General features: G+C 45.9%; 5 non-coding genes and 1 pseudogene across 5 annotated transcripts in view; all 6 read left to right on the top strand.

Moving 5' to 3' along the window:
* Positions 1-30, top strand: part of LOC146281532 (5S ribosomal RNA) — a 119-nt gene extending 89 nt beyond the window's left edge. Inside the window, exon 1 of the ribosomal RNA XR_014764323.1 lies at positions 1-30. This exon is cut by the window's left edge and continues 89 nt beyond it. This is a non-coding gene — a ribosomal RNA (5S ribosomal RNA).
* A 174-nt stretch (positions 31-204) lies between these two features.
* Positions 205-323, top strand: LOC146281531 (5S ribosomal RNA). Its single transcript, XR_014765434.1, has one exon. It is a non-coding gene; the product is annotated as a 5S ribosomal RNA (ribosomal RNA).
* Positions 324-489: 166 nt separating this feature from the next.
* On the top strand, positions 490-608 carry LOC146281530 (5S ribosomal RNA). Its single transcript, XR_014764737.1, has one exon. It is a non-coding gene; the product is annotated as a 5S ribosomal RNA (ribosomal RNA).
* Positions 609-792: 184 nt separating this feature from the next.
* On the top strand, positions 793-911 carry LOC146281529 (5S ribosomal RNA). Its single transcript, XR_014764322.1, has one exon. It is a non-coding gene; the product is annotated as a 5S ribosomal RNA (ribosomal RNA).
* A 170-nt stretch (positions 912-1,081) lies between these two features.
* LOC146281528 (5S ribosomal RNA) lies at positions 1,082-1,190 on the top strand (annotated as a pseudogene).
* A 166-nt stretch (positions 1,191-1,356) lies between these two features.
* LOC146281527 (5S ribosomal RNA) lies at positions 1,357-1,475 on the top strand. The gene has a single exon (XR_014764321.1). It is a non-coding gene; the product is annotated as a 5S ribosomal RNA (ribosomal RNA).
* The last annotated feature ends 6,025 nt before the right edge of the window (positions 1,476-7,500 follow it).

Genomic DNA, 7,500 nt, shown 5'->3' with positions numbered 1-7,500 from the left:
ACCGCCTGGGAATACCAGGTGCTGTATGCTCTTTTGCTCATTCACTTAGAAACTGAAATCTTGCAATATGCACAAGTAGTCCTTCATGAAAGGGGCTGGAAGCTGTTTTCATTTTGACACGAGAGAGAGAGAGAGAGAGACTACCTTGCATTGTCAATTGCTAAATCTGTATATGGATAAGTAGCCTATGGTTGTCAACTTATTTAGTACGGCCATACCATCCTGGCAACGCCCGATCTCGTCTGATCTCGGAAGCTAAGCAGGGTCGGGCCTGGTTAGTACTTGGATGGGAGACCGCCTGGGAATACCAGGTGCTGTTTGCTCATTCACTTAGAAACTGAAATCTTGCAATATGCACAAGTAGTCCTTCATGAAAGGGGCTGGAAGCTGTTTTCATTTTGACACGAGAGAGAGAGAGAGAGAGACCACCTTGCATTGTCAATTGCTAAATCTGTATATGGATAAGTAGCCTATGGTTGTCAACTTATTTCGTACGGCCATACCAGCCTGGCAACGCCCGATCTCGTCTGATCTCGGAAGCTAAGCAGGGTCGGGCCTGGTTAGTACTTGGATGGGAGACCGCCTGGGAATACCAGGTGCTGTGTGCTCTTTTGCTCATTCACTTAGAAACTGACATCTTGCAATATGCACAAGTAGTCCTACATGAAAGGGGCTGGAAGCTGTTTTCATTTTGACACGAGAGAGAGAGAGAGAGAGAGAGAGAGAGACTACCTTGCATTGTCAATTGCTAAATCTATATATGGATAAGTAGCCTATGGTTGTCAACTTATTTCGTACGGCCATACCAGCCTGGCAACGCCCGATCTCGTCTGATCTCGGAAGCTAAGCAGGGTCGGGCCTGGTTAGTACTTGGATGGGAGACCGCCTGGGAATACCAGGTGCTGTATGCTCTTTTGCTCATTCACTTAGAAACTGAAATCTTGCAATATGCACAAGTAGTCCTTCATGAAAGGGGCTGGAAGCTGTTTTCATTTTGACACGAGAGAGAGAAAGAGACCACCTTGCATTGTCAATTGTTAAATCTGTATATGGATAAGTAGCCTATGGTTGTCAACTTATTTCGTAAGGCCATACCAGCCTGGCAACGCCTGATCTCGGAAGCTAAGCAGGGTCGGGCCTGGTTAGTACTTGGATGGGAGACCGCCTGGGAATACCAGGTGCTGTATGCTCTTTTGCTCATTCACTTAGAAACTGACATCTTGCAATATGCACAAGTAGTCCTTCATGAAAGGGGCTGGAAGCTGTTTTCATTTTGACACGAGAGAGAGAGACTACCTTGCATTGTCAATTGCTAAATCTGTATATGGATAAGTAGCCTATGGTTGTCAACTTATTTCGTACGGCCATACCAGCCTGGCAACGCCCGATCTCGTCTGATCTCGGAAGCTAAGCAGGGTCGGGCCTGGTTAGTACTTGGATGGGAGACCGCCTGGGAATACCAGGTGCTGTATGCTCTTTTGCTCATTCACTTAGAAACTGAAATCTTGCAATATGCACAAGTAGTCCTTCATGAAAGGGGCTGGAAGCTGTTTTCATTTTGACACGAGAGAGAGAGAGAGAGAGAGAGAGAGAGACCACCTTGCATTGTCAATTGCTAAATCTGTATATGGATAAGTAGCCTATGGTTGTCAACTTATTTCGTACGGCCATACCAGCCTGGCAACGCCTGATCTCGGAAGCTAAGCAGGGTCGGGCCTGGTTAGTACTTGGATGGGAGACCGCCAGGTGCTGTATGCTCTTTTGCTCATTCACTTAGAAACTGAAATCTTGCAATATGCACAAGTAGTCCTTCATGAAAGGGGCTGGAAGCTGTTTTCATTTTGACACGAGAGAGAGAGAGAGAGACCACCTTGCATTGTGAATTGCTAAATCTGTATATGGATAAGTAGCCTATGGTTGTCAACTTATTTCGTACGGCCAAACCAGCCTGGCAACGCCCACTTTTGTGACAAACCAGGAAGTGAGTGCGCAGAGAGCAGGTGGAGAGTGTTTGTTCATAGTGCGTTTTTGTTGATAAACGGTGTCATTTTGTTTCTTTCTGTCATTTTTTGTCCGTAAATAGTGTTGTGTTTTTGTTAGTTGTCTTTCCCCCAGCAGCTGTTGCTGTTTGGGGGACTTTTTACGTTTTATGTCGCGGACGGCTAGCATGGCTACGAACAATGGACCGGATCTAACAATGGAACAGCACATGGACAAAGGTAGTGAAGGAGGATTGGATGGACAAACGAAAGACAAAGAAACATCTAACGGAACAAAGGTGCCGATTGAAAGTAGACCAACGGAGAGAGTCAAAGACGGTGAGAGAGAAAAATATGGAAAGGAGTTGACTGTGGAAGTGGTGGTGGAAGGAACTGAAAATATTTCCACAATGGACTTGTGCAAGGAGGTAAAGAAGCAGTGTGGAGTGGTGCTTGGCTGCAGGACGAGAGGTGACAGGAAATATGAGCTCACTATGAAAGACATTGACGGAAAGGTGAAGCTCATGGATGGCATCAGAGTGAGAGGGGCTCTGGTGCATGGCAGTGACATTGTGAATAATGAGATGGTGGTGTCATTCATCAACCTGCCGGTGTATTTGCAGGATTGGAAAATTATAGCGAGACTGGAGGAGTGGGGAGTACAGGCCATCTCGACTGTTAAGCGTCGGGTGTGGCCGGGAACGGAGATTGTGGATGGGACGCGTTTTTTAAAGGTGCGTTTCACGGAGCAGGTCCGTTCGCTCCCATACTCCACCAAGTTTGAGACATTGAGAGGCACTGAATACTTTAGGGTTATCCATGACCGGCAGGTGAGAGTCTGTCGGTTGTGCATCAAGCCGGGGCATATTTTTAAGGACTGCCCAGAATTCAAATGTTTCCGCTGTGGCAAGGCTGGGCACTACGCAAGGGAGTGCGTCCAGAGGAACGCGGAGGAAGAGGATGTGGAAGGGAGCAAGCGGGGACAGGACGTCCAGACCATAGAGCTGAACGAGGAGGAAGGAGAGGAATTGGCTGATGAGGAGGAGGAGGGAGGCAGGGAGCTCAATACAGGACAGAGCTCGGGAGCAGAGGATGTGAGCGTGGTTGGAGGGGACGACGGGGACCAGGACGACACCCAGGACGAGCTGGACGATGGGATGGAGCATGAGGAAGGGGCTGAGGAGAGCATGGAGCAAGGAGCTGGCAGGAAGCAGGAGAGGGCCGGAGCGACAGCTACGGCGGAGAAGCGGCGGAAAGCATTGGAGAAAAGAAGGGAGAGAGGTGAGGGCGAGCCGCGGCTGGAGGGGCTGCCACAGAGGAATGTGGGCTACAAAGTGCGAAAGAAGGTTGAGGAGGAGGAGGCTTTGAAAGGCGCAGTAAAAGGCGCATTCATTCAGGCGCAACGACGGCGGGACGGGAGGGACGCTGAGAAGGACCAAAGACGGGGGCTGCAGAGTGGCGAACAGCTGGGAGATGGCAAGTGACAATTTTAACATGATTGGTTTCATTTATTTCTTTTTTGGTTTAGCTCTCATGACCACTGTAACGTCTGTAAATGTTAATGGCCTAAGAGCCAGAAGGAAAATGAAGGAACTGGTGTATGTATATAGGAGTGACATTATGTGTATACAGGAAACAAACTGGGATGAGGACAAGGTGAAGGAAATGAGGGAGGAATGGGAAGGTGACATGTTTTATAATAATGGGGCTAGGAATGCACGGGGGGTGGCGATTTTAATTAAGAAGGATAAAGTGGAAGAGGCCAGGGAGGTGTACAGGGATGAGACAGGGCGTCTTTTAGTCATAGAGTTCAGATTTAGGGAGGAAGATTTTAGATTAATAAATGTATATGTGCCAAACATAGAGGTAGATAAGAGAGGGGTACTACAGGAGTTAGAGGGGTTGGTGACTGAGAGGTGCATACTAGTGGGGGATTTCAATATTAAATGTAGTAGATTAGATGTAGGGAAGGGGGTAGAATTTAGGTGGGAAATGTCAAGGGGTATGTTACTTAATATGATGAGGGACAAAGGATTGATAGATGTTTGGAGACATGAGCATCCGGACATGAGGGAATTCACGAGGAGACAGATGAGGGAAGGCTTTTTGAAACAGAGTAGGATAGATTTAGTTTTAGTACAGGGGGACATGATAGGTTATGTGGATAGTATAAGACACCAGGGAAATAGCTTTAGTGATCATGATGCAGTTAGGTTTAGAATTAAGGTAGGGCAAGAGGAGGTAGGAGGAGGATTGTGGATATTGAATGCAGGGTATATTGAGGAGGAAGAGTATGAGCAGCAGATTAGGGAGTTATTAGGTAGGGAAACGGAGAGGGTAGAAGAGTATAGGGGGGTTGATAGGGTGGATGAGAGTGTAGGGGAGAGATGGGAGGTGGTGAAGGATATGATTAAATCAATCAGTATCAGGTATAGTAGGAAAAGGAAAAGAAGGAGGGCGAAGGAAGAACAGGGTTTGAGGGAAAGGTTGAGGGTGGAGTTAATGAGGGCCGAGGATGAGGAGGGGTATAGTATGGAGAGTTATTTAGAGGCAAAAATGGATTTAGATAGGTTTGAGAGGGAAACATGTAGAGGGGCAATTTTGAGGAGTAAGGCGGTATATGCTCTGGAGGGGGAGAAATGTACCGGATATTTCTTAGGGCTGGAGAAGAGAAAGCAGAGTAGGACATACATACATGAAATCAATAATAAGGAGGGGGTGACAACAAATGACTACGTGGAGATACTGGAGAGGGTGCAGGAGTTTTATGGGGAATTGTATCAGAGAGGAGGAGTGGATGAGGGTAGCATGGAGGAGGTGTTGGATAGTGTGGAAAGTGAGTTAGGGGAGATGGATAGGGGGTGGTGTGACAGAGAAATTAATGTGGCAGAGGTGTTAGACGCGATAGGGGGACTGAACAGTGGGAAGAGCCCGGGGAGTGATGGGATAGGGATAGAGTTTTATAAAGTGTATAAAGACGAGGTAGCACCAGTTTTAGTGGAAGTGTTTAGAGGGATGGAGAGAACAGGGATAGTACAGAGTAGGATGGTGGAGGGGGTCATCACTATATTATACAAGAAGGGAAGTAAATTAGATTTGGGGAATTATAGGCCACTTAGTTTGTTGAATGTAGATTACAAAATACTGACCAAATTGTTAGCAAATAGGATGAAGAGAGTCATAGGGGAGATAGTGCAGCCAACTCAGAGTTACAGTGTGCCAGGTAGGGATATTGCGGATACGATAGGGACAGTGAGGGATGTAATAGAACACCTGAAAAGAGATAGGAAAGGGGGGGTGGTGATAGGGATAGACTGGAATAAGGCATTTGATAGAGTAGAGCATGAGTTTTTGTATAGGGTATTGGGGAAGGTTGGGTTTGGAGAAAGGATGGTGGGTTGGGTGAGGAGGTTATATGGGAGTGCTAGGAGCTGTGTAAAGGTTAACGGAGTGTTGACCGATAGTTTTGAGGTAGGGAGGTCTGTGAGGCAGGGATGTCCTCTATCTGCACTATTGTATGCCATCTGTGCAGAGCCTCTGGCCGCATTGATTAAGAGGGATCACGGGGTGAAAGGGATTGGGCTGCCATGTGGAGGGGTCTGTGTCATCAATCAATATGCAGATGATACTACATTCACAGTGAGGGATGGTGGAAGTGTTAGGAGGGTTTTGGAGCTGGTGGAGCAATACGGACAGGCGTCAGGGGCAAAGATAAATAAGGACAAATCTGAAATTATGTATGTAGGAGAGGTTGAGAGGGAGGAGGTGGGGTTAAGGGTGGAGGAGAGATACATCAAGGTGTTGGGAGTGCACTTGGGGGTGGCCAGTAAGGAGGCAAGAGATGTGACATGGACAGGGGTAATCAACAAAATAAGAACTGTATGTGCATCGTGGAGGGGGAGAAAACTGAAACTGAAAGGGAAAGTGATTATTGTAAACAGTTTGCTATTGTCAGTGTGTGTCTATGTGATGACTGTCCTTGATATGCCAGACTGGGTTATGAATGCTTTAAACAAAGTAGTGTGCGATTTTATATGGGAAGGGAAAGGGGTTAAAATAGCTAGGCACACTCTGGTGGGGAAATGGTGGGAGGGAGGTCTGAACCTTGTGGACTTAGAAGCTAAAAGGTCTGCAATTAGAATTAAAACGGTGAAAAAATACATGGTGGGAAGATGGAATTATGGGTGGAAGGAAATGTTAAAGAAATATGTTGATGATGTGGGCGGGATGGGTGATAATGCGTGGTACATGGGGTTCAAGCAATCGATGACGGTTGGAATACCAGAGATTTACAGGGAGGTGTTGGAGGCGTGGAGGAGGTTTCTACCAAAGGTCGAATATCAATGTGAGGAGTTGAAGGTGTTTGTTAATCTACCTTTGTTTTTAAATGAGAAGTTCAAGCAAAACCTGAAAACATTGTATGAACCCACATTTTTTGCGGGGGGATTGAGGCAAGTCAAAGACATCATTTATGAGGTGATTCCAGGGTTCCTCAGGGACGAATGTATCTATGATGCAGTATGTGGGATGGATGGGATGGAGAACAGAGGGAAGGTTTCTGAAATGTACAGAAACATCAAGGCAAGCATACCTTCAGAATGGTCCACGCTCTTGGGAAAAGAATGTGTAGGGAATAAAGAGGAATGTATGCCTGTGATGTATGTGAGGGAGGGAGAAGAGAAGTGCTCGATGGACAGTATGAGTGTGAAAAAATTGTATGGTTGGCTCATTGAGGATGTTTTTAAAGAGCCAGCGGCGGTGAAGGTGTGGCACAGGGTGTTTGCAGAGTTGGAGGTCAAGAAAATCTGGACAAACTTGAACATAAAATATAACACTATTGAATGTGAAAATAACGACTTCCTGATGAGACACAACAGAATATACACAAATGTGGTGCTACATGCTATTAATAATGAGGTGAATATAATGTGTGATGTGTGTAATGGTGGTCATGAGAGCTTTTTACATTATTTTTTGGATTGTGGTGAGTTGGTTGATTTCTTTGTTTTTCTTAAGGCCTTGTTGGTGGATAACTGGAGTTGGGAGTTGGACTTGGAGGAGGGGTGGAGGCCTTTGTTTTTATTTGGGGTGTTTGCTAAGAGCAAGAAAGAAAATCTCTGTTTAATTAACTTTGTTTTAAGTCACGCCAGATATGCTGTGGTACTACGACGGAACTTTGCCCACTTTGAGGGGCGCAAGGTCAAGATTAAACCCTTGTTTAAGTCACTCATGAAGAGAAGCATTGGACTTCTTTGGACTTATGGTGCAGTGGACGTAAAATCCTTCTTTGTGCAGGGAAATACATTGATTTCTGAAGGAGAAGGGGGACAACTGGTATTCAATTGGTGACGGAGGAGTTGCTTTTGTAAATATTGTTCCGTTGGGTATTGGTGGTGTATATTGTGTTTGATTATGCTTATGTGAATGTCAGTATGTCTTGTAAACTTGTGAATTGAAAAACACTAATAAAATAAAAAAAAAAAGGCAACGCCCGATCTCGTCTGATCTCGGAAGCTAAGCA

This window comes from Hypomesus nipponensis, chromosome 7, assembly GCF_054491055.1.
Source record: "Hypomesus nipponensis isolate SF chromosome 7, ASM5449105v1, whole genome shotgun sequence".
NCBI lineage: Eukaryota > Metazoa > Chordata > Actinopteri > Osmeriformes > Osmeridae > Hypomesus > Hypomesus nipponensis.
The sequence above is the reverse complement of the archived record's forward strand: the minus strand, read 5'-3'. Positions and strand labels throughout refer to the sequence as shown.